The following is a 26,450-nucleotide window of genomic DNA, read 5'->3' as shown; positions in this document are numbered from 1 at the left end:
TTTCTTTTGCTTTCATCATTTTTTCCACGCAAAGATATATATTTAAAATAGCTTATTTACAAAACTGTATCTTAGCAACAGTGGCACAGCGTTATCTAAAGCAAACCAAAGCACTTGGTCATAAACTATATAAGCAAAGCCATTGAATGTAATCAGCTTAGTTTTCCTGAGATACTAGTTCAAGGTGTTGCTGAAGATTAAAGGCAAATTTTTCAGACCTAAAATGTTTCATCATTGAACCTAACATTCAACAGATGGTATATACAGGGAACTCCTGTCCTTCATAATCATAAAGTCATACAATTTTAGAGTGGGGAAAGACCTTAGGAATAATATGATGTCACCCCCTCATGTTACAGATGAGAAAACTCTGACTAAGAAGGGTTGATCTGACTTGCCCAAGGTCACTAATTAGAGGCAGAACTGGAAGTAGAAGCTTGGACTCCTTACTCCTTAGTCCAGTTATCCCAGTGGCTCTGGGTTATTTTATATATGAAGACATACATCCCTTATTTCACAGGGTGGAAAATATTACTTTAAAAGGAGGCTTTTAGGAATTGAAGTGTTAATTAACATGTCCTTAGTAAGGGCTTTATTGAATGTATTGTTAAGTGAAGTTATGAGTCTATCTTTTTTTCTTCCCGAGAACTTGTATTGAGAGGCCCAGACCTCTATCTCTCTGTCCCCATTCTACCAGTGGGGCCTGACCCACCCCATTGCAGGATGACCCACCATTAAGCAGTAGCAATGGATTTTCACTGATCTATGCCACTTTCTCAGGCTTAATCCCCCTTGTGACTGAGGACACGCATTTTTCTAGCTTGAGTTCTAGCCCATATCCACTGAACAGAGTGCAACTAATTGTCCCAGGTGCTGATCGATCCCATGCCCTTGGCCTCATTAGCATGACGTTCTAACAAACTCAGCTAACCACTTTAAACAAGGGGCTCAACAATTATTTCATTACAAGTACAAAGGAGGCGAAACCCAGGTCCTGAGATGGAAACCACTTGCTCAAAGTCATAGAACATCAGACAACAATCTCACACTCACTAAAGCAGTGACTGACAAGGGATTAAGTCTCAGAGTCTGAATTTTCAGTTCATTATTCTGACCAGTCATGCTGCCTTGCTCATGTTTTTATAAATATATATTGCAGGCAAGGGCTGAAATCAAGCATTCAGTCTGTTAAGGCTGTTAGGCAATCTATATAATGACTGAAAGCAGCAGATAATGTGAGAAATATTGACAGTGTGGTTAAATCATTCCATGCAAGGAATGCTTAGTTATTTTATATACAATTGACAAATGGTTAGGGAGCCTGCACTATATGAATTGTAGGTTTTAAGGAAAAATTAATTCATATGGAATAATAAATAGCTTTAGGTACTAAATAGAAAAAAGGAAATATGAGTGATTGTAAAACCAAAGTGATTATATCATTTTCAGTGTGATAGGTATGAAGAGACTAAAAAAAAGAGTGAATTGTTACAAAAAGACAAACTCTGGTAATAGCTGGCACCAACCACCACTTTATACTATGGTCTTTTGTGACATTCTGATCATGTTGCATTCCTGTTAAAGAAACTTCAATGGCTCCCTACTGCTTTCCTATCGTCTCTCTACAATGAAATACAAAATCTTCTGCCAGGAATTTGGCTTTAAACCTCTCTGAAATGGCTCCAAACTACCTTTCCAGATTGATTTCACATTTTCTGTCTCATAAACAACATTCCAACAAAACTGATTTACTGAATGGGACATTCCTTCTATTTCCCTGCCTTTTGTACATGATGCTCTGAATCTAGACTGCCTTCTTCCACATCACCTTCACTTCTAGGGCTCCTCAAGAATAGAATCCTTCAAGGCTCAGCCCAAGTTAACTACCCTATGTGCTTTCCTGATCCCCATGGTTAGTAGATCTCTCCCCCACCAAATTACTTTGTATTTTGCATTTCCTTATCCATATACATGTTGTCCTTCCCCTTACTGCACAAGCCAATCAAATAAAAACTCTTTGAGGACAGGTATTTTTCTGTTTCTGCTTAGTCTTACATAAAACAAGTGACTAATAAATGTCTACTGAATTGAATTTTTGAGCAAAAATTCTTAACTTGACCCTACTATTTCATGATAATAATATGTCTCATAATTATGTGTTTCATACTACACAACAATGTTTTTCTAAAGCATGTGTTATTATGTTTGCAATGCCATCTCCTCAGCCTCATCATGGTATGGTGATGGCTTAGAGTTTTTGAAAGCTATGCCAGTGGAGTACAAACTTCTGGAGGGCCTTGCAGTCTAGGAAGACTTCAAGAATGGCTCTTTGGTAGATTCTCAGGTCATGGAGACCCAACCTGGCTATGTCTGCAGAGGTTCAGCAATGGAAAGCTAGATACCATGTAAGAAAGTTTTGTCACTGCAGTTCATTATACCATTCAAGGTATGATGGACTCAGCCTGACTCAGGCTTGTTTCCTAGTGGTTTAGGTCTGATATTGGAACAAAACGAGACACTGATAGGTCATTTAACTGTTAACATAAGTCAGAGCATTGAAAGGATACAGCAAAAGCCTGGGTGGATGGTCCCCTTCATCTCCACATAGAAAACCAGGAGGGCAGAATATAATGACTGAAGTGGTCTTGGGATATTTGCCAAGCCAGAAGCACCTAGATTCCATACAGGTGGGACTTTTGCCTTTAGATGACCAGGAAGCTATAATACCATGGTTTGAGGTCATTAGAGAGCTGCCAGCAGCCCTGTGGTTTGAGTCTCGGCCCCTACAGTCTTGGAGGCTGCTTCCTTACCTTTTATGGTAAGAAGTAGTTTAACCTCCATACATGGCTAGGCGGGAAGGAATCCCTATCACAGAAGGAAATACCCACAGGAGTGAAATAATGGATCTTTTAACATATTGAAATATTTTTTCTTATAATAACCTTCTGAGGTAAGGTAGTCATTACCAGTTATTATTCCCAACCACAAACTCTGATCCAGACACACTGGCCTATTAGCTTTTCCTCAAACAAGACTTCATGCCTTTGCACTTCTTGTTTCCTAGGCCTGGAATTCACTTCTTTACATTAACCTCTTGGAACCTTGGTTTCCTTCAAAATTCAGCTCAAATTCCACTTTCTACATGAAGTCTCTAAACTCCTCCTCCTCCTCAGCTATCAGTCAGTGTCCTCCCTCTCAAAACTCCTTTGTCCTCTTTTTATATATGTTCTCTATGTGATTGGTTTTTAGTACAAGGCCTGTTTGTTTCACTTTTATCTTTATCTTCTGAATGCTGATCGTGGTAACCAGCCTGGCATATAGTAGGTGCTTAGTAAATGCTTGGTGACTTATTGGCAATTCTAGGTATTCAAGGGTATGAGAAGAACAAGTCTCTTCACCTTTGTATGCCTTCCAGCTTAAAGACTAGAATGTCTTTTATTGTGGAGGAGAAACTGAAAGCCCTAGAGGGAAGGTGACTTGTTCCAGGTCACACAGACCATTAGTGGAAGTGTTTAGCCAAGAACTGAGGTGTTCTCACTCCTGGCCCAAGCTGCTTTCCACCAGACTACGTTGTCATAGGATCCTAAGTGTCAGCAAACATTGGGCTCTTCCATGGATTGTAAGGACGCACTTGCAGCCATTGACTTTGATCACATGCAATATCACTCTTTAACAATGACAACCTTAACATGAAAATATGCAATCCATTACCAATTAGTCACACTTAAACACACATTTTCAGAGTTGATGTTGACTTCATGATTAGAAAATAGCAGTTTGATCCACAACTGCCAATGTATGGAAAGTATTAGATCACAGATGTTTTTCTTCCTTTCTCCACCCCTTTCCCATCCCCTATCTTTTAGGAAATGATTCTGAACTCCATGGTTAGATAACAATAACAGCTTCCATGTCAATAGTACATTGCAGTTACAAAGCACTTTACCTCACCTGATCCTCAGAGAAATCAAATGAGGTAGAAATTTAGAATTAGAAATTCTAAAATTTAGAATTAGAAGAGACCTTATGAATTTCCTTCTCATTTTACAGAAGAGAGAACTGAGGCCTAGATAAATTAAATTAATTTCTCCAAGTTCAATGTTCTATCAACTATAACACATTCAAGTATTATTATTACTACTCTATTTTACAAGTGGGGAAAATGAGTCTCAGGTGAAGCGACTTATCTAATGTGGCAAAGTTTATAGGTTGTAAAGAGAGAATTCAAATCCAGTTGTTCTGGCGACAAATATAGCGCTCTTCCCATTCACTGTACCAAGCTACCTCTCAGAAGACTGTCGTAGCTTCAAACCCCAACAGAATTTGAATTTACAGCCCCTTGTTTATAAGGCCGTTGGCTTTAACCCCTGAGCTACCCATTACAGATATGCAACCTCAATTATTTTCCTCAGTCTCATCTCTAGATGAGTGAGTTTGGGTATTCTCTTTCATCGTGGGTGGCCTTTTCTATTCTTTTCTCTCATGACCAGGATTATTATTTGTTGATTTGTGCTATGTGAGTTTTTCAAAAAACTTAAAACTGAGAAGGTTATTTTACACATTGCTTATTTTTTTAGTGTGGAGTCTATAAAATACCCATTACCAATTCAACATTATATTTTCAATATATATTGTCTGCCATTTTTCAAAAATGTGTCTCTCCCCTAGTAATCTTTAGAATGGTCACTTTCATTTTCTAAGCAATTTCCATGTCAGGAAACACAGGTTGCATAACTTTATATCTGCTCTTTCTGTGTTGGGAACCAAGGGAAGGTGGATTGCATGGGAACAAGGAGAAGAGGACATAAAAATTAGGAAGAGTTCCAAACTAGATTAAATCTTGAGGAAATGTTGGAGAGACTAGGAAAGGTCTGAGCCATGAAGAGGCCATCAGTGGCTGTCTTCGTGAAGATAGATTTGGCATAGGCTAATGGAAATTAAAGACGTAAAAAAGAAAAAGCTGGGAAAGGAGGTGTAGAAACAGTGGAGATATACAGATTGTTTGTAATATTTGGATATGAATGAGGAAGATGATAACGTAAACCAGGATCTGATTTATTTACTATTTAATTTTAAAAGAGGTTTCTCAGAATGTTCCCTTACAACCATCCACAGCAATCCTATTATACATTACTAACACTTCCACTGCACCCTTTGGAGTTCCCATTTTATTTAGACCTGTTCCCTCCCTTGAGAAATTAACTTACACTTAATTGTCTCTTTACCTGTTTTCTCCTAATAGACTATATATATGTTCCTCATCAGAAGGGTCTATGTCATTTTTTGTCTTTGCAAGCCCGGTAGCTGGCATGTAACAGGCACTTAATAAATGCCTGTCCAAGTGAATTGAATGAGAGGAGAGATATAGTTTTAAGATGACAAGAATGGACTAGGTAGAACTGTTTGAGATGGTGAAAGATCTACCTATGTATATTTAAATGCAGCAAGACTAGTTTAAGGAGAGAAAACTTCTTAATGATGCTAAAAGAGCAAAGGTGGCTATGGGGGTAGGGCTAATAAGAGCTAAAAAAGGATTTGGGGGGAAGGGGATGATGTGGAAACCAGAGAAGCTGATATTTCAAGTAGAAGGATCAGCCTTTGATCTTACATGGCAACCTCTAGTGGTCATCTTTTCCATATTCAATCCAAGAGCAAGGAACTCATTACTATACCAGTATATACTATACTGGCACTTTTTGCACTTCTGTCCTTTTCACCAGTGACAATATCACTCTCAAGCTCATATGATTTAATATTTTGATTCTTTTTCTTCTGCATGTGAATTCTCAAACATCTTAGGAAGAAATCTAGTGCTTAGCATGGTGGTGGCACATAGTATATCTTTATAAATGTTTATTAATTGATTGAAAACATAGAACCTAGGCCTTTCCAGCATTAAAATTAATGGTACTGCTACATCAAAAGCTAGTTGATGTTATATAAGAATGATAACAGTCTCTGTGTGATCTGCAGTTACTCTTTCCTCTCCAGACAGCTTCTTCCGTATTGCTACATCACTGTACTGCTACTCTTCCTATCCTAGATGACTACCACTAGGCATAATGCTTCAGGTTGGGCTTTGTAGTGTTCTTATTATAAAATTCAACCCAACAAATAAACTGATTGAGAAATGAGGAACAAGAAGGCTTTGCCAAGTGAATGGAAGAGCTAAACTTATAAGTTTATTGAAAAAAATAATGCTTTCTAGATTTTTAGCAAATCCCAGGATCTAGAGCCAGAAAGGTTATTTGAAATCACTTCATCCAACCTCCAAATTTTGAAGATGAAAAAAATGTAGCCCAGAAAAATTAACTGATTTCATAGGATCACAAATTTAACATGGAAAGGGACCTGAGAAATCATTTAGCTAAATGCCTTCATTCAAAAAATCCAGAGAGGTTAGTTAAGTGAATTGACCAAGGTCCCAGAGGGAAGCAGGGCTGGGGTCTAACCCTCCAAGTCTGATTCTACTGAATAGTGTTTTCCATAGAGTAGATGAACCTCAGTCATATTCTTGCTTTGGAGAGTCTAGAAATCTAATGTCACTGAATGGGAAAAAAAAAATAAGAATGCTTACTGTTCTACATAACAATTTACTTCTTAAAAACAAGGGCATCGCATTAATGAAAACTGTTAAAACAATGTCATCAAACTGCAGGCACAAAATAAAGCTATGAAAGAAGGTGCCATGTCTCTTGTCTATCCAATCAACCCTGTTGTGTTTATTTTGATACTCTGCAAATAAGTCTTTGATTGAATTAGTCACAATACCACCAGGGGGCACATCACATCTTGCAGAGCGTCCTCTTGCAGAGGCCAGTAACACACATCAAGTCAATAACAATGTTGGAGCCATTTGAGTTGAAGTTTTAGCTCAAATTGAATTTTTAATCCATGCAACTTTGCTGACAGTGTTCTCTGCAGTCTCATTCACAATTTTCTCCATGTTTTTCATGGTCAGTGCTTAGATTGTTCATTCACAAACAAACGTCATTGTGACTGATTTAATAGAAAGATCAGAAACTGTGATTTGCCCTCCTCTAATTAATTCTTAAACTTTTAATAGAATGAAACAGAATTGAATTAACTCGCCTGAGCAAAGTGGAATGCAAGTCCAAGACTCCTGTGCTCTAGAGTTACAATGGGAATTTCCAGTTTGATGCTCTTTAAAAATTACACTAAGTAAATGTGTTTATTAGTTTCATGTTGAGGCCCATATACAGTCATCATTTATGCCACCCTGAAAATGTGCTTTTTAAAAGGACTTTGTTATAGAAATACAAAACATCTACCACGTGCAACGTTTGTCAAGCCTGACTATTAGGGGACTATATTCCATTTGGTGTTTTCAAATTCAGTGCTAAGTGAAAATCAGGAGGGTAACATAAAAGCAAAACCCTCGTTTGTGGACATACTTATTTCATGGAGGCAGAGTTATGTGGATCACTTTTAAAATATACAAAAGCTATATTTTAAAATGGTGTTGACATTTTCTCTTTTTTCCAATGATTGAAGAAAAAAGAGGCTTCTAAATTTAGGGTGCAGCAGGAAGGGCTAAACCAAATTTCAGGAAGAATTTTCTGACCTTAAAGATTACAAGACACTGAAATGCATTGTCAAGGGATCACAGGGTCATAGATTTAGAGCCGTAAAGAGCTTTTAGAATTCATCAGATCCAGCCTGAACTTTGCAGTCTCTGTTTCTTTGGTTTGAAGAATTAAAAAAGAAATATTGTTGCCTACATATATACAGATCCTTGTGCTAGGTCTAGGAGGAGGAGCAGAGCGGAGTTAAGAAGAGGGAGGCAGTATGAAGTAGTGACTCAGATATAACACTAGGGTTCAAACGCCATTTCAAATACAGTGTGGCCCTTGGAAGAGAGGGTGGTTCTTGGGATGATGAAGAGCTCATGTTTGAAGTGAAAGAAGAGGAACAGATCCTATTAGCAGCTGTTAGTTTTGACCAAAAGATTTGTTTTATCAAGTCCTAACCTCTGTCCAAGGTAACTGATGTCTGATCCAATAGCCCCTTTTAATATTTTACATTGGGGATAGTGACTTTAAAAAAGTATTGCCTTTTCTTTTAATATCACAGCAATTTCCCTTAATCCCTGCCCTTTCTTGTCAAAAAGAAAAACACTTAAAGTCAAAGGACCATAGCTGACCATGTTTTTTACCTTGTTCTGCACCCACAGTCTCCCACCTTATATGCCAAAAGGAAAAAAATGTGTTTCATGTTGAGTTCTATCTAAAAACCAGATTGCTTATTACAATTGAGAAAGTACTTTATGGAACTATATGATCTTTTCATTCAAAAGTATCGTGGAAAGAGACATGGATAAGGAACCAGAGGAATTGAGTTAAGTTCCAGCTGCTCTTTACTACCTTGTGACCTTGGATAAGTCACTTCACAAGTTCCCATTTCTTTAATATGTAAAATTGGTATAATAATACTAACTTCACAAGGGTTTCATGAGGAAAGTGCTTTGTGAACTGCAACCTGTTATATGAATTATTATTATTATTATTAATATTATTATTATAGTCCTGATTCATCATTGATTCGGTTAGAGTTGATGCTTGGTTGATTTCTGTGTAAGCCAATTAGCTATTAGCCTTAACGCCAAACCAGTTGTGGGTCAAATATATGCCATTGGTCGTGAGTGTTGATCAATCGGTCTAAATCCCAAACCACTAGTAGAAAAGCATGCCCTGCTAATCATAGCTCATGTGATTAATCTCATACACAAAGGCCAGCATGTTCTTACCTCACCTCCTACTCAAGGCCAGTCCAGTTCTAGCCCAGCTCTGGAGATGCAGGGCGTGATCCTAGAAGGTGGTAGTGATGGGATGTCCTCAGGGAGGTCAAACAGCACAGGCCGAGTGGGGCTGACCCAAGCCTAAGGCACAGAATAAAAAATTCATACAATTGTAGAGTTTGAAGGAACCTCAGTTTGCCATCTAGTTTATTCCATGCAAAAAAAATACTTCTCCCTGTGACAGCTAACGATCATCAGTGGTACACTCTGTTTGAAGACCCCCAAGTTAGAGGGACTCTCCTGTCTCTCTAAATAGTTTCTTCCACATTTGCAGAGCTCTGATTAGAAGTTCTTCCTCACATCAAGCCTTAAATGGTCTCTTTTTTACTTCTACCAATTGTTGCTGTACCACTAGGACCAAATAGTTAATCAAATCCTTTTGCCAACATGACTGCCCTTCAAAAATTTGAGAATAGCAATCCTATCGCCTTGAATGTCTAAAAATCCTCCCTGGTTCCTTTAAATACACCTCCCATGGCATTAGCTTATCCTGGTTGGCACCATCCATGCTGCTCTCTTCTGGAGGCTTACTGATGTCATTCAGGATGTTCCAGATATGATCACATCAGGGAAGACTACATAGTGACTATCACCAGTGTACTCCTTATTGATGGAAGGTGCACCCACATCCACATGAAAGATAAACATTGTTGAATCAGCTATTGAGCAGTCAGTCCACTAAAGCCCCAGATCTATTTCAGACAAGTTACTCTCTAACCATGTTTCTCTTGTCATATACTTGAGGTTGATTCCCCATATACTGGGGAAGCCACATGTTGAATTTTGCACTTATCCAAATGTAGATTTTTCTCTGGGTTGATTTCCTCCAAAGTTCTAGCCTGTGAATCTTTTGGAATCCTGACACCATCAGCTCAGCAATCATCTGAGCATTTTACAAGCATGTCGTCTTTGTCTTTATCCGTTTCAATGACAGGGATTGTGTGCTGGACCTGTGATTTTGGTGGAATCCAGTGAACTCCTAGGTGAGGAAGCTCTTCCTCCCTCTGAATGTCTATACCTTCTCTGCAACCTTGAGTCTTAGAGAGTTGCCCAAAGAACTAGGAAATTTAGTGACTGGACAAATATTCCATAGCCAGTGTGTGTCAGAGGCAGGACTTGGACTTAAGTCTTCTTGGCTTTAAGACCAGCCCCCTATCCATTCCATCAGTGCTGTTCCTCTCATTGCCAACCATTTATTAGAATATTGAATAGTAAAGGAATAAGCACAGATCCCTGGGACTCTTCCCTGGACTCCTCCTGACAACTTCTTAGGATCCATAACTTTAAAGCCAGAAGGGACCTTGAGTCATACAGTCCAATTTCTTCATTTTACAGATGAGGAAAACAATTTCCAGAGAGGCTAAATGAATTGCCTGAAATCACACAAGTATTAAGGGACAGCTGGGATTCTACCCAGGTCCTCTAATGTCAAACCCATTATTCTAAGGCTCAAAGGGACCTTACATGGGATCTAATTCAATAGTCTAATTTTACAAATGAAGAAACTGAGACTTAGGGAGGTTAAATGACTTGCCAAGATTACGAAAGTCATGTCAGAGGTGGCTTGACATTGAATCATGAAAGACTATTGAGTCTCATCATTCAACTTGTTTTAAATTCATCTACTTTGACTATCATCCACTCCAGGTCACTCCACCTTTTCCAGAAAAGGTACAGAGAGGTCCAATTAGGTAGTTATTTAGGTAAATATATTGGTTTGTTTGTTTGTTTTGGTGAGGCAATTGGGGTTAAGTGACTTGCCCAGGGTCACACAGCTAATAAGTGTTAAGTGTCTGAGGCTGGCTTTGAACTCAGGTCCTCCTGACTCCAGGGCCAGTGCTCTATCCACTGCACCACCTAGCTGCCCCTAGGTAAATATATTGTAAAAGAGTGAAAGAAATTATTATGAGTAACTGAAGTCTTTGGGAGATTCAGAATTCCAAGTTCAGCCTCTTGAATCTTAGACAAACTCCACACAACCTTATAAGGACTCTAAGGTGAATTCCACTCAATCAAGCTTGGATGGAACTAGATCCTTTTGTCTAGACTGCCAAAGGCTAGGCATGCTCTGGGTATAGGGATAGTCTCTCTGTCCAAGAGTGCTATGATGTCACTCTCAACCCCTCATTGTAATATTTATTCTCTCATTATCAGAGGTGATTGCCACCCTCAGGAACACCCCTCTTTCAAGGGCATATACACCATGAGCCTGCTGCCATGATTTTCTTTGACATTTGAGATTGCCATTCACCTTTTATTAATAAAATGACTAATTACCCAGAAATTATGGCTCTCAAACTTTTTAAATATCACAAGAGAGAGAAATATTTTTCTTATCTAGTCTTTATGAACTTCTGGACTGATTAATAAGTTTATAATTTTCTATGACGATCTAATTCTATTTAAATAATCATTTAGATGATACTATCCTATATGTCTTCCAAAGCCATGTTCTCCTCAGAACAATGACTAATCTTCAATTAAGTGAACCCATACTACATTTTTAAGCCCACACATGGGTTCATGCAATGCAATATGTTTATAGTATTATATCTGGATTGAAAATACTTCAGCTCACATCCCAGTCAATTACTACCTGTGTGACTTTGGGTAAGTTATGGAATGTTTCCACAGAAGTGAAATGATATCAGACTGAATTTTCTCTAAGATCCCTCCCACTCATAAAATCCTCTGATTCTCTCATTCTTTGCTCTTCATGCAAGCTCATCTTTACTATTGTGTAAAAATCTGTAGAATTACAGAAGTCTGAACTGGGCTCCACAGGGTAGAGAATCAGACTCATCATTCAAGTGCAGCAACAAACTGTTCTTTCACAGTCTCCTCATTATGCTCCAAATTTACCACTGGGTTCTATCTCATTCAAGATTGTAGTGTGCAAAATGAATTCCCTAAACACTAAAGTAACTTTGCACTTTATGGAAAAAAACAAAACAAAACAAAACAAAAAAAACCACCCATTGCAATAGCCCAAGCAATTAGCCACAAATTTCAGGGAAGTGGAATAGGTGCCAGCTGTAATTCTTGGCTCTCTCCACTGGGAGGGCAGAATTTCTTCCTTTCTTCCTTTCTTTCTTTTTTCCTTCCTTCCTTCCTTCCTTCCTTCCTTCCTTCCTTCCTTCCTTCCTTCCTTCCTTCCTTCCTTCCTTCCTTCCTTCCTTCCTTCCTTTCTTTCCTTCTTTCTTTTCTTTCTTCTTTTTTTTCCCAGGGCAATGAGGGTTAAGTGACTTGCCCAGGGTCACATAGCTAGTAAGTGTCAAGTATCTGAGGCTGGATTTGAACTCAGGTCCTCCTGAATCCAGGGCTGGTGCTTTATGCACTGTGCCACCTAGCTGCCCTGAACTAATTTCTTAATGTATTAATTCACCAGGAAGCCCTTCCCCCTTGTGTACCACTTGCAGAAACATAGCCCCCAAATTTACTATCCTGACTGTGACAGATACCTTTACAAATTTAGGCTTTCATTAGTTCCCAAGTACCTAGGAAATATAACATTCATTAAATCTTTTTTTAAAAATAATGTTAATATTCTAATCCTGTAAAGTATAAGGTAATTACAAATATATCTCAAAAAAAGGATAATTATAACAATTGTCTTTTATTTTTAACAAGAGTAGGAAAGTTATTATTATTCATTTAGGACTTGAAACCCAAATGTCTCAAGAATTAACTCTCATGGAATTCATAGAATGTTGATGGCAGTATTGTTTGAATTTGCTAGATGACTGAAATCTTTCGATAAGGTGAAAATGGAACCAAGCCCAAAGTCAGAAAGGCATGATGAGGGGGCAGTGGCAGGCCTGATGGCCTATCCTGGCTTTGCCACTTACTGTGTGACCAGGAGCATATTAGAATGCTTAGGGACTGAGTTTCTCCATGTGTACTAGGAATTGCCTAAAGCCCCTTTGAGCTCTAAATCAATCATCACAGTAATGAAATCAGATCGACACGATCTGACTGCCAATACATTTTTCAGTAAGGAGATTAGTGAGGGTCGTCAGAGGTGGAGTTACATGATTAGACTGGAAACATTTTGAACAGCTATTCTGCAAAATGCCAAAAGGGACCAATAAGAAATGACTAAAAATGAAGTGAAATATCAAAAGTTTGTGGCAAGAAGAGTAATCAAGAGTTTTGTGCTATTATTATTGTTGTTTTTCCCCAGAAACAGTCAGAAAGTCAGGACTGAAAGCAAGTAGTTGACAGGGTAGATAGGTGCTCCACCCAGAGTCAGGAAAGTCTAAGTTTGAATCCTACTTCAGACACTTAGCTGAGCAAATCACTTAACTTCTTTCAGTCTCAGGTTCCCCATCTGTAAAATGTGGGTAATGGTATTTATTAGGGTTCTTGTTTGGGTCAAATTAAACAGATGTACACATATGTATTATAGGTAGAATTTATATGTATGTGTATATATATAATTTATGTACTATGTATAAAAATACACACATGATTTACATATCAAGCACTTTACAAACTTTGATGCACTACTTAGATGTTAGTTATTATTATTGGCAGGATAGCATAGTAGGTAGAGCACTATATTTGTAATCAGGAAGACCTGGGTTCCCCAGGCAAGTAATTTAATTTCTTTGTGCTTTATCTTCCACATCTGTACAAGGAAGCATTAGATTCAATGATTCCTGTGGTTCCTTCTTCTAAAGCTATGATCCTTTGAGAACAGGGTGGCAGTTTTTCTGGGGAAGGAGCTGGCAGGACAGAAAAATGCTTAAGGCTAAAGAAAGAAGGATTCTAGAGTAGTGGCAAGTGTTGTCCTGAAAAACCTGGTCCAGGGTAAAGTAGCCAAGTAAAATCAGGAAATAAATAACGATTATGATGAAGATGGCATTTACATAGCTCTTTAAGGTTTATAAAGAACTTTACCAATATTCTCTCATTAGATCCTCACAACAACCCCATGAGGTGAGTACCATTATTACCTCCCTTTTACAGATGAGTAAACCCAGGCAGACAGCGGTTAAATGACTTGCCCAATGTCACACAGATAGTATTTAAGGCCACATTTGAACTCAGGGCTTCTGACTCCTGGCCCAGTGCTCTAGTAACTAGTTCATGGATCTAGGTTATGAGGATGAAGAATATGTTCTTCATGGACGTTAAAGTAACTCACAATGATGGCATAATACAAGGTAGAGAAAAAACCCTTTCGGGGACTGTTCAATGATGAAATTGTTAAAAGTTGTGTAGAAAGGAGAGAGCCCTACTTCTGAGTTGTGATGAGGCTCAGCAGAAGGTGGGACAATCAGAGAGCTAAAAATTTCCAAAGAGGAAAGGATGCTAAGTAATAGCAGCAGACAAAATATGTTCAACTAGTCCAGTTAATCCTTCCTTAATGAAATACCATCTTAATACCTCTTGACAATAATATGCCTAAGAAATTGTGAATGAAAAATGGAAATCTCACCAGTTTTCTGTATTCAGAAGATTAGTGCGTGATAAAAAATAAATTTCTTCAAAGATTAAGGTGTATCACTAAACTCAATAAACACTAACAAATAAAGTAATGATACAGAAAAGGGCAATTTCTTTCCTTTATAATATTTTTTTAAGACATGACCTTGGTGGTTAATGTTTATCAACCTTATGACAAAATACAGTTCTTAGTTCAGCTATTTCCTAAGGATTAAAGAAAAGAACACCGAGTACCAGAAATACAGTGTCATGCAAAAAGTGAGAAGAAACCCTTTTCCTTGATGGAATCCATTCTATTTCTTGCCTAAAAAGAAGTGAATCATTTAACAAGGATTAAGTGTTCACCATATGACAAACACTTTGTAGGCACTGGGACTACCAAGGCAAAAAAGCAAAACTATCACTGCTCTTCAGGACTTTATTGAGGTCAGGGAATATTACATGTATATAGATGAGTAAATGTGATCTAAACAAAGTAAACACAAATCAATACTAGGGATTGGTCACTAACAATTGCGGGAAATCAGTAAAGATCTCCTGTCTGAAGTGGCTCAAACTCAAACTAAAAAGAAAAGCAATGGATTTTAATAAGAGAAAGTGAAGAAGGTTAGCCTGTGCAAAGGTGTAAAGGTGGGAGCAAGTAGGCCAGTTTAGGTAGAAGGGGAGGGTGTAAGGGGGAAGTGGAGCCAGATTTTCAAAGACTTTACATGCCAAATAGAGGAAGTTCATATTTTATCCAAGAGACTATAGAGAGTCACTGAGCTTCTTGAGTGGAGATATAACATGGTCAGACCTGAGTATGGGAAACATCCATTTGACTGCTGTGTGGTAAACAGAGTGGAAAGGGGAGGGCTGGATACAGCAAAATCAATTAGGAAACTCTCTTAAAAGTCTAGGCAAGAGGTGATGGGGGCTTGAATCAAGGCGATTATGGGATGAGTTGTAAAATGGATTTAAAATCAAGAAATTTTGTAAAGGCAGAATTGGCAAAACTTAGTAATTGATCAGCTATAGGGAGGAGGAGGCTCTCTAAGTGCAGAGAACAGAGGCTGAAAACAGGTTATTAGAAAAATGGTGGTGTCCTCAACACAAATAAAACAGCTAAAGGAGTTGTTTTGGAGATGTTGAGTTGGAGCAGTCTGTGGAGTATCCAAGTGAGCATGTCCAGGTGGCAGTTGGAGATGTGTGGCTGTGTAGAAAAAGGCAGGACATCAAAACATCTCAGTAGTATGAAGACAGTTTGGTGAAGCAGAAAGTGTGCCCATCAGAAAGTTGACATTTTATTGCTGACTCTCCTCCAAACTCAATCTGTCATTTAGGGAAAGTTCCTCTCTCTGAACTTCAGTTTGCTTGCTCATCTGTAGGATGAGAGATTTAGACTGGATAATCTCTTAAGGAACTAAAAGCTCAAAAATTGAATCGAATCCAACACAAGCAATTATGTGTCTACTACATACAAGGCTACTACGTATTGCAGGTGCTGAGGCTCCAAAGACAAAATGAAAGGCATTGCCTGTCCTCATGGAGCTTCATTACACAGATTCAAATTATTTTGAAAAGTGTAATATACCAAACTATATGGGTAAAAAAAGGGTCATTGAGAAAAAGTGACTCTGCATTTTTGTCAAGCATAAATTTTACATTTCTCTCTCTTTTGACTTCTTTTTAAAACTTATATAATCTTACCCACTCCAGCACAAAATGCTGGTTTTCTCAGCTATATCTCAGTTAGTATTTGATAAGAGCTCTTAGTAAAAAAAAAAAAGTCTAGATTTCTATATTTAGAAGGTTAAAGTCTGACCATAAATTGATTTTTTTGGAGAATTGTACAATTTTTTAATTCTATATAATATATGTCCTTGAAAGGAACATTTGCAAGAACTTATCCATGCCATAGAGACCTTTACTTTTTTTTTTAAGGAAATTATAATTATGAAATTATTTATCAAAATTTCTTAGATGCAGCTAAATGAGTCCTGAAGGACTTATTAATACATATATTAAGAAAATAGAAAAGGAGAGTATTACTAAACTGAATAAGTATTTTTAAAAAGCCAGGAAATTAACCTAAAATAAGCACATAACAGAACATGAGAAAAATTAAAGGATAAGCTAGAAAAACAATGCACTATAGAAACAAAACGATAATGCTATAAACTGGTTCTTTGAAAAGATCTTAAAAATTGATAAGCTTTTAGCCAACCATTGTAAATAAGGTAGGAAATCAAATCAACAAAATGGCTAGTGAACTAGTTTAAATCACAACAAAACTAAAATAATTTTTTAAAATTACAAAACCCTACTATGTTTACACAGTTACAAACAAAACTGAAAACATCAAACAAATGAAGGAATTCCTTCAAAAATATAAAATTCTCAAACTTAAAAGAAGTCCAAATAGAAATCTTAAATAATCCATGATCAGAAAATGAAATATCACATTATTCTTTATATTATTGTATACATGATAAAAATTAAAAAAACAAAACTGGTCATATAAATAAATCAAGATCTAGGAGAAAGCTCCTAGCAAGTTGGTTAGACCTCCCATGAAAGGGTTATGGATAAATATCAATGAAAGTCTCTTAAGGATTTCTAGGTATAGATAAATAAATGCTTGTTGACTTACTAAACCATTGAAATGTGTACTCCAATCATTAGGATCACAAATCACTAAATAATTTTCAAAAATGTTATAACCTCACCTTTTCTGGCTTTTAAACTCTTGCCCTGAGGGCCAGGTTCTCTCTTTTTTTAATAAAAGTATTTTACTATTTTCCAGTTACATGTAGAAATAGTTTTCAACATTTGTTTATATAAGATTTCCAATTTCAAATTTTTCTCCCTCCCCCCCCAGACAGCAGGTAATTTGATAAAGGTTATATATACATAATAACATTAAAAATATTTCTGCATTAGTTATGTTACAAGAGAAGAATCAGAGCAAAAAGGAAAAACCTCAAAACAGAAAACCAACAGCACCAAACACAAAAGAAATAGTATGGCCCAATAAAAAACAAAAACAAAGCTTTCTTGGCATTTTGACCAGATTGTCTATACATTTGACTTAGGAGTATAGAATCTAGTAAGCCTTTTGAAAGGAAGGTCTTTCTCACTATTCTATATGTATCCCCAGCACCTGGTACATAGTAAACAACTTAACAAAATTTTGATAATTAATTAGCTTAATTTATCATTGAAATGGCTAAAAACTGAGCCAACTGATTTTTGGTCTCATTTCAAGGTATCTATCTATACATTTTAAATTAATGATGATCTTGTAAATTGGGTGAATTATATATCAAGAGGGAGGGAAGGACAATCTGGATACTACATAATTATTCCCTTCATGTCAAGAGAATTTAAGGAAGGTTATGAGATTATTGGTTAGATCCCCTGTGGCAAACTTATGGGAGGATATGGGCAGGCCTGGACAGCTTTTGAGCTGCATTATTATCACATCAGTGTGCTCACAAATTCACTGGAGTACTGGAGATCACCCTAAGTCAATTTTTCTTTTCTTTTCTTTTCTTTTCTTTTCTTTTCTTTTCTTTTCTTTTCTTTTCTTTTCTTTTCTTTTCTTTCTTTCTTTCTTTCTTTCTTTCTTTCTTTCTTTCTTTCTTTCTTTCTTTCTTTCTTCCTTCCTTTCTTCCTTCCTTCCTTCCTTCCTTCCTTCCTTCCTTCCTTCCTTCCTTCCTTCCTTCCTTCCTTCCTTCCTTCCTTCCTTCCTTCCTTCCTTCCTTCCTTCCTTCCTTCCTTTTTTGTGTGTGTGAGGCAATTGGGGTTAAGTGACTTGCCCAGGGTCACATAGCTCATAAGTGTCAAGTGTCTAAGGCTGGATTTGAACTCAGGTCCTCCTGAATCCAGGGCCAGTGCTTTATCCACTGCGCTACCTAGCTGCCCCAGTCAATTTTTTATATACACATTGATATTTAAAATTTCTATCTAAATTTGAATGATTAAATATAAGATTTGACGTTTCAGATGACCTTAACTTACCCTTCCTCCTCTCTTAATTTCAAACAGGGATTGGAACAGATTAGAGAGTAGAATCATAAGTTTTCTGGTTAGACTTTTTTTTTTTTAACAAAACCAGTTCAATGAATACCTTAAAACTGTTTACATTTTGAAAAAAAATCAACATATAACACAGCCATAAATCTATGTCCTACAGAGTATTAAAGCTAGAAAGCACCTTGAAGATCATCTAATCCATATTATATATGATAAAACTGAAGCCCAGAGAGGCAAAATAACTGAAATCCCAGTCTCATACATATACTACAACAATCATCCATACTCCTTTCAGTATTCTTTGTGCATTCATTCAAACTTTGGTGTAGCCATCCCTTCTTTTCTATAGTTGTAGTTAGTATCTATTTCCACTGAGTCTGTTCTTTCACTTTTATTTCATGTATTGCCAGATTCTCTGTATGCCCTACATTAATCAATATAACTTATGCTGCAATATTCAATTACTTTAATATACTAGTTTATTTAGTCATTTTCCCAATGTTTGACAATTATGTTGATCAACTGATTCTAAATCTGATGGTCCTCCTTGAACTGATATGATCAGGAAGACTAGGAGTGTTTGCTCTCAAATAAAAGTATTAAACTCATCTATTAGCTTTTGTCTAAGAAGTCATAAGGATTCTCCTTTATAAGTCATATGCAGAGAAAAATAACATTGCCACCTTTCATTTAACAGATATCTGAAATTCACATTTTGGTTCCTGGATTAAATCCACTATATAAATGCTAAGCACCAGTATTACATATTATGATACTGTTGACTGGGGCCTACTCCTTCTCATCATGTATAAGTTTGTGTATATATTTGCATGTCTATTTCATCACTTTCTTTCACAGACTAAGCTCTCCAGACATTAACTTGACAAATAACATGGTCAAGCCATCAGTTTTGGTGTGGTTCGCTAAGTTTTAAACTTCTTAGTAGAAATATTTCCATATACATTCAGCATTGGAAATTTTTCATTTTTCCCCCTCATAAGGAATTTTGTCACTGATTGATCTATAGATCAAACACAGATTTTCAAGAAAAATTTACATAGTCAATTACATATGTAAAATAGCCTTTTCCAAATAATTGTGTCCACATAAAATTATGTGAATTCTTTTAGAAAGTTTACACAGAAGTCATTACAGTGACTCTAAGAATAGGACAGAGCATCATGTGATGCTATGTTACCCCCTTGAGGGAAGCTGAGTCACTGAGTGAAAAGTACAGATGAAAAAGGTGGGGAGGGCTCCAAAATTTTGTCTCAGTTTTGCTACTATCTCACAAGGTGATCTTGAGGAAGTCACATGCCATCTCTGAGATGCTCTGAATTTCTTCATTCTAGCTCTGACCTTTCATGTTTTAATGATACTTTAAGTATTACTGATCAGTATGGTGCTTATCACCTAATTAATGAGTATCCCAATGTCCAATATGAATGTGATAAGAGGAGAACAAGGAAGAGTAATAAGAGGAACTTGGATTCTCTAACTTCTCATTCTCATAGTCTCTACCCTAATTTACAACTTCATCACCTCTCTCCCTGAATCTAGTCACTTCTCTCTCCAACATAACTTGATCCCATTACAAGAAGAGCCACCTTTGCATTCAGTATTCTTCTAACTGAATCATGCCACCTAACCATTTAACAATTTAGTCAATCAGTCAGTAAATAAGCATTTATTAAGCACTTACTCTGTGCTAAGCACTTGGAATACAAAGAAAGGCCAACAAACAAAAACCCAGGCCAGGTCTTCAAGGAGTTAATTTTGTAATGGAAGAGAAAATTTGTAAATCACTAGATACATAGAAGACTTCTATGTGTAGATGAAGATAATCTGAAAGGGAACATTATTAGCAATTCAAGGATTAGCAAATGGATTTGCAGAAGGTGGGATTTGAGTTAAACCTTAAAGGAAGTCAAACAAAGAGATAGAAGAGCATTATAGATAGGGGCTATAAAGAGTGAAAAAGCATAGAAAATGGAGTGTTTTGTTTGAGGAACTGCAAATATACCAGTATATCTGGATTGCAGAGTGCATGGAGAATAGTAAAATGTGAGATGGCTTCAAAGGTAGGAAGGGAACAGACTGAGAAAAAATTTAAATGCCAAATAGAGGACTGTATTTGGTCTTGGAGGTAATGGGGAGCCACTGAAGTTCACTGAACAGAATGAGGACTTGGTCAGATCTATATTTTAGAAAAATCACCTTGACAACTAAATGAAGGATGGATTGGAGTCAGAAAGACTTGAGGCAAGGAGTCCAGTTACTGGACCAATCTATACAAAGGATGATAAGGGTCTGAACTAGTATTTGTAGTTGTAGGAGTGGAGAGAACAAAATACATGTGAGAGATAAAGTGAAGGTGGAAGTCAGGATTTCTAAAGAGATTGGTTATGTGGAGTGAGAGTCAGGTAATAAGGAAGTTTGGAAGGTGGGAAACAGTATTTTACAGGAAAAGGTAAGTTCTGTTTAGACATGTTGAGTTTGAGATGTCTATAGAGCATCCAGTTCAAGATGTCCAAGAAGCAGTTAAAGAAGTATGATCCAAGACAATCTCAAAGGACTATTCATGAAACATACTATCCACCTCCAAAGAAAAAACTGTATTGATGGAACAGAATGAAGTACTTTTTTTTACTTTCTTTCATTTTTTTTCTTTCAATCAAGTTTTCTTGTACAAAATTTAAAATATGGTAATACTTTGCATGATCATACAAGTATAACCCATATCTAATTGCTTGCTGTCTCAGGGAGGGGGCAGGGGAGAGAGGGAAGGAGGGATAATAAAAATTAGAACCCCAAACTACAAATAAAAATGTTTATTACATTTAAAAAAATAAAAATAAACATCTTTAAAAAGAAGTGTGCCTGTGATTCAGAGAGATGAGGGATAGATATATAGATCTGGAAATCATCTACATAAAGATGACAGTTGAACCCATATGGTCTGATGCTATTATCCAATGAGACAGAATGAAGAAAAATGAAGGGACCCAGGCCAGAGTTTTGGGAGACATCCATTGTTAGAGAATATAACATGGATATAAAATCAGCAAAGGAGGTTGAGGAGTAGTCAGACAGGAGGAAAACCAGAATAGAGCCCTTTTACAAAAACTGAAAGAAGAGGAATTATAGAAGAGAAAGTGATCAACAGTGTCAAAGGCTACAAAGAGGTCAAAGATAGGATTGAGAAAAGGCCATTAGACTTACCAAATCTGAGATGATTGGTAATGTAGAGGACAGTTTCAGTTAAATAATGAGATTAGAGGTCAAAGTGTAGAGACCTTAGAAGATAGTGAGATAAGAAGAAAAATATGAAAAGTATAAAAGACCATGAAAAGATCCACATGAAATGTGGCACAGTGACAGCTGCAGAACCAAAACTTCAGAAATTAACAACAATATGTGTTTTTCTATTTTTCAAATGGGACTTTGTTAGTGACATAACTATACTGCACTGTGGAGCCTAGAACCTGACAAACAAATAGACTATGATTCATAAATACTTGAAGAAGGAGCCCCAAATGGATGCTGGTGAAGAATGGAAATCTTAAAATTAGAATGACCTATATGCCAAACTATTTGGTCTTGTATCATACTAAAGCTAGCAGAGCCATACACTGGTACTTTTGCACCCAGGGCAAGCAGAACACGTCACAAAAAGTATTCCTAGCTAGAGTGAGCTGGGCACCACCCTCTGGAGGGGAAACAAGGATGTCTGGATACACCAGCAGTGAAGGAAGCAGTCTATCTAATAGCTTCCTGTTTTTATTCAAGTTTTGAAAATTAAGTGCTAAGGTCAGTTATTTCTTCACATCTGACATCCAAAGAGCCTGATAATTGTGGGGTGTAGTGCTAACTCCTACTTTAAAAAAATGCTTTTTGTGAGAGGGCTGAGAGCTTAAAGTCTACTATCCCCTGTTCCCTCAAACACACACACACACACACACCTCAAAGTATAATATATATTTAGAGTTGGAAGAGGTTTTAGGGGTATTATTTAATTCAGCTCCTTAATTTTACTAAGGGAGAAACTAAGATCCCAAAGAAGAGAAATTACTTGTTCAAGAACTCAAAGAGTCAACTCTTACTGAAATGGAGCTGATCACTGAGACAGTCAAATGGAGCCAAAATCTCAGATTCATTAATTATTAGAATTGGAAGGGCCCAACTCTCTTGTCCAACTCCCAAATTTTATAGAGGTAACAGAGACCCAGAGTTAGTGGCAAAGCGGGAACGAGAAGTCAAGTGTCCTAACTCCTACTATAGTACTTTTCAGCCCAGTTGCTGAAACCTAGTCTTTTGAGATCTGGCCGAGGCTTATTCAAGGATGCTGGCCCTTCCAAAATTTGAGACCCTGGACTTATGACTAAGGAGAAGCAGCTGGTAGAGAAGGAACTCCTTTGTCCTTCTCAGGTACAATCTGGCCCCATGCTCACTGACCCCAGGAATGGCAGCTTAATAGCCTCCTTTAAGTGGAGCAGGGTGCCTGGCCCTGACCCAGTCTATGGGAGTAAGATGAGGTGAGGTGTGAGTGTACAGATGGTCAACATATATACTGTTTCCTATATGGTTTAGTGTTGGAAAGTGTATTGCCACTGTTAATTGCTTGCACTGAAAGTACTGGCCCTCCTCACTCCTTACCTAGAGCTCAAGTCCTACCAACCTCATGTCTACCCTTTGTCCCCACTCTACTGAGCCAAAGCTACTCCCCAATAGGAGCCACCTCCTTCTTAACTGTCGTGTCATCCTGTCATCAGATTTTGCCTTTCCACTTGTTCTTTAAAGGAATACAAATGCTGCAGCACCTTTGAAATTTCCTGATGCTTGGCACTAGTTTCTGCTCTAAAGGATATATACCCCAAATCTCAAAATAAACAGTATTAGAATGTGAAAGAACAAATGAAAAAAATTGTTTTGCTTCTTCTGCAGAGTTTGATCAACAGTATTTTCTTGTTTCAAAAATAATTTAGCCAAAGTATTTTTTTTAATCTTGAAGAAAAAGCTATTATAATTTCAAAGCTTTAAAAATAACCCTGGACATGGTCTTTTAAACACTGCAAAACTTGTATCCATCCCATCCCATATTGAACCATTTATTTTTAACAAAGTGAAAACAGTGGGTGGTGTGGGCTCTTCAACCACTCCTTGATTATTTCCTGGGATACAGTAGAAGATAAAAAGCTATGTTATATATTTTTTTGTTTTGTTTTGGTTTTTTTAGCTTCCTCTAAAAAGGCAGATACACTGTAAATGAAGTATTGGAATTCATTCAATATTGCCTTTCAATGGGAATCACTCTAGATTTCTGACAAAGATGGCTGCCTGAATAAGAAGCAGAAAACCCAGATGCAACATACCTACTCCAGCAAAAACTTAAAACTTATGTCAGACTGTATAATGATGAAGAAATTAAATGAGAAACAACATTGACTTCTTCTACCCCCAAACCATACATACACACAAAAAGCCAGCCAGGAAGGAAACCATAGAGAGTAGAAAAGCAGACTGCCAGCCAAGCCAGGGCCCAGGCAGGTGATCAAGCTGTTATACTCCAAGCATGACCAGAGATAGGACAAAAAATTTTCTAGGCTAAAAAACTCTGTGTCTAGAGGTGGCAAAATCAAAGGTCTCCCCTAAGAAAGGCGAAGGGAAGTCAGAAAGACCCAAAATGGTTTAAAAAAAAATAGGTTAGGACCATGGAATCTTCAAGGAATAATAGTGACCAGGTCCCAGGACTCCAAGATATCTAATGCTTTGTCTTTAGATGCAATATAGGACCCTGCAGACCCCGTTCTCTGAACCTCAAAGAGCCAGAAGATCCTAACCCCAGAAGGTGTAGGTCAATTCAGTAACCCATGACAAGATCAGACAAGGCCAACCACATTTCCCAAAAGGGCAGAAAAGGGTCAAACCTCACTCTGACACAAAGCCCCAAATTTAGCAACTAAAAGGAACAATGTCAAGTAAACCAAAGAAGTCCCTGGGCAGCAGTATAAAACAGTGCTGTAGATATAGAGATCCCCAAATAGAAGTTTATAACTCCTTAACAACTGCAAGCAGAGACTATGGGGAAAAAATGGATTTGTTGCAAGGATTGGATGAATATTTAGAAGAAATTAAGCAAAAAATAATAAAGTAAAAGCTCTGATGAAAAGAATTGTAGGGAGAATAGAGAGTTTTGAAGAGAAAATGGTATATTTTATCCTAGAGATGAACTCCTTGAAACTACCCCTGAAATTACCCCAGAATTACCAATAAAAACCAATGACCCAATGTAACAGTAAAAAATGTAAAAACAAAATTTAAAAATTGAAGAAAAATAGATGTGAATGTAAGCTGATATAAAAAAAAAAAACTAACTTGGAAAATAGTTTGAGAGAAATTTTAAGAATCACTAGATTCTCAGAAACCCATGGGGGAAAAAAGCCTAGGAACTATGTTTTAAAAAATCATAAATAAAAACTGCCCAGATTTATTAGGAGAGGGAAAAGTAAAGACAGAAAAAATCCATCAATCAATTCCTGAAAGGAACCCCAAACGGAAAAATCCCAGAAATCTCAAGGCCAGAGAAAAAAATACAGGAACTATTCCAGAAAGAAGCAACTCAAGTACCAAGGAATCACAGTCAAGATCTCACAAGACCTCTTAACTTCTACTTAGAAAGAATGGAAATCTTGGAATAAAAAATATTCCAAAAGGCAAAAGTTAAAGTCACAACCAAGAATAACTTAGCCTGCAAAGCTGATCATAATCCTGGGGGGCGGGGGGGGGGGGGGGAAGGATCTTTAATAGACTAGAGAACTTTCAAAAGATACAATTCTTTGAGCAACTGGGAAAGAGTTGTATGGTGATGTAGTATTAATATTCTAATATGGGGGTCAGCTAGGTGGATAGAGCACCGGCCTTAGGACGTGAGCTCAAATCCAGCCTCAGACACTTAACACTTACTAGATGTGTGACCCTGGGCAAGTCACTTAACCCCAATTGCCTCACCAAAAAAAAATATTCTAATATGAGAGAAGAAACAAGTCCCTTCAAAGATTTAACAACTTTAAAGAATACTGGGAAAGTTAAGTAAGAAAAAGAGTTCCTGAATTGTTGGAGTTTTTTTCTGCATAATGAGGAGAAAGAGAAGAGAGGGTAAAAATAAAATATACTAGTGTAGAAAGGAGGAAGGGGAGTAGAAATGGCTATTTCTCATAATTAGAGTATGTGAGAAATCTACAAACATGGAACAATAGCCTGAGGAGTAGTTATCTGAAATGGACCAAGAAGGGTTGTATATTCACAAACACAATTTGGTGCTAAAATACATAAAATTCAATTTTTCACTGCTGTGTTGGTTTACATATGTATTAAATTTAACTCTTTAATAGTTACTTCAATATTATATTATAATAATTTTGTATTTATATTGCTAAAATACTTTATGAGGCATTTTTGCATTTATTTAGAAGATGCATGTTCTTCAGTAAAATATTTATGTACATAAAATGGTAAAGGAAAGAGATAATATTTTAATGATTTTTAACAATATTTTATAATATATACCTACACTGTGGATGCACGAATAATGCTATATAAATGTTTTTGAAGTCATAATTTTGTAAAATGCATGGAGAGATTTTTGTTTTCATAAATGGTTTAAGCCATTTATGTGACTAGAAATTAGGCTGTTTTTATGTATTGAGAGCTGGTCAGACCAATTGTCACAAATACATGAAAAGACTGTTCTTGTTCACATAGCATATACATATATACACATATGTATATATACACATACATCTACATATATACACACACAGACACACACATATAAAATTAGTACTGGCATGTCAAGCTTTCCCCCTTTTGGTGTACTTTTTTTTTCTCAATATGAAAGTACAACTACAAAACACATTATACATTTTAAAAATAAGTCAAAAGGCCATTTCATGAACTGGATAGTTAAAGGGACTAGGAATTGGTAGATGTGCTTATGTGCAGATATAAGGACCTTTTCAATTCCTAGCCATAGGTAAGAACTTATCATGTCTTGGGTTTATTTCTGAATGTGAAATAACTTGCTAAGAAATATAAGATAGAACTGCAGAGGGGCAGCTAGATGGCACAGTGGATAGAGCACCAGCCTAGGAGTCAGGAGGATATGAAT

The 26,450-nt window shown here is 36.9% G+C and overlaps 1 protein-coding gene across 13 annotated transcripts in view; it reads right to left on the bottom strand.

The window, feature by feature from the left end:
- Window positions 1–26,450, bottom strand: part of NPY5R (neuropeptide Y receptor Y5) — a 174,313-nt gene that overhangs the window by 97,952 nt on the left and 49,911 nt on the right. For 10 of the 13 annotated variants that reach the window (XR_006353638.1, XR_006353637.1, XM_043972947.1 and 7 more), the window contains one exon: window positions 8,768–8,899. The gene's annotated coding sequence lies outside the window, so the exon portion shown is untranslated. The remainder of the gene's footprint in view (window positions 1–8,767; window positions 8,900–26,450) is intronic. The other 3 variants (XR_006353639.1, XM_043972948.1, XM_043972950.1) reach the window with 1 other exon arrangement.

This window comes from Dromiciops gliroides, chromosome 6 (genome assembly GCF_019393635.1).
Source record: "Dromiciops gliroides isolate mDroGli1 chromosome 6, mDroGli1.pri, whole genome shotgun sequence".
In the NCBI taxonomy this organism is placed as follows: Eukaryota; Metazoa; Chordata; class Mammalia; order Microbiotheria; family Microbiotheriidae; genus Dromiciops; species Dromiciops gliroides.
This window is presented reverse-complemented; position numbering and strand designations above follow the sequence as displayed.